The sequence below is a fragment of the Sinocyclocheilus rhinocerous genome, unplaced genomic scaffold (assembly GCF_001515625.1).
Source record: "Sinocyclocheilus rhinocerous isolate Xijiao unplaced genomic scaffold, SAMN03320098_v1.1 scaffold480, whole genome shotgun sequence".
Lineage (NCBI taxonomy): Eukaryota > Metazoa > Chordata > Actinopteri > Cypriniformes > Cyprinidae > Sinocyclocheilus > Sinocyclocheilus rhinocerous.
The window spans coordinates 305,038-306,156 of NW_015655401.1; positions in this window are offsets into that span (position 1 = coordinate 305,038).

Consider the following 1,119-nt stretch of genomic DNA (forward strand, 5'->3'; position numbering starts at 1 on the left):
CTGCAATTACATCTGTAATTAATTTCTGTAGTTACATCTGTAATTACGCTGTCAATCCTACCACTACACCTTAACCCACCCTTAAACCTAACCATACCACTAAACCTGCCCCTAACCTTACCTGTATCACACCTCAATAGCAGCAATAGTGATATGCAATACAATTCACAACAATTCATTTTGTATTGTACATGGTACTTAAAGACACCTAATGTAAAGTGAGAACAATTAAACAAAATAACTATTATAAACATGTATTTAAGTCACATTTTATAATAAATATCCAATTAGAAATAATGCAAAATATCAGTAAATAACACAAAATGTATACAGACATTACATAGTACGCTATAAACATGTATTTAAGTCACATTTTATTATTACATTCAGAAATGAAGTAAAGTGCCAGTAAGTAAAACAAAACGTATATAAGCATGCATTTTCTACATTTCTGAATATATTTTAACTTTTCAATTTATCTCAATTAATATGATTTCTTATATTATGACCAAACATGAATTAATAAATTGCACATGTTATGACTTAAGGCCTCAGAAACTGGTGTGGCACGGCTCGAGTACCGCGGGCATCCGAATGACAACTAACTACTGTGAAGCCTGGAGAACGGGTGACATGGCAGTGACCGGACAGGCGTCTCTTCTGCAGACCGGCAGACTGCTGGGGCAGCAAACACATACCTGCTCAAACCACTTCATTGTGCTTTGCATTGAGAACAGCTACATTCAGAGCCCTGGAAGGAACTAGAAAGCTGACCATTTTTGAAGTCAAGCAATGCAGATGTAGGGAGCAGCAGTAGCTGGCCTGCTGGGAGAAATATCCAATCTACTCTTTAATTCGGAAGAGAGCTCCTGTGAGAATTTACAAGCCAGGGAAAATGGCACTGCAATCATGTTTCACTTCTTCTCTGAGCATGATGTAAATATGTATAAATCACCCACTGATACTGTTCAATCGACGACCCACCGACTTCTATTCAACTATTAGAATACCAAAGAATACCTCAGCCAGATATCAAGCAAGTGTAGATCCATTGTATGAATTCACCACATTACACTGTGCCTTCTCGGATGATATTAACCCCTCCTCATAAAGACTAAT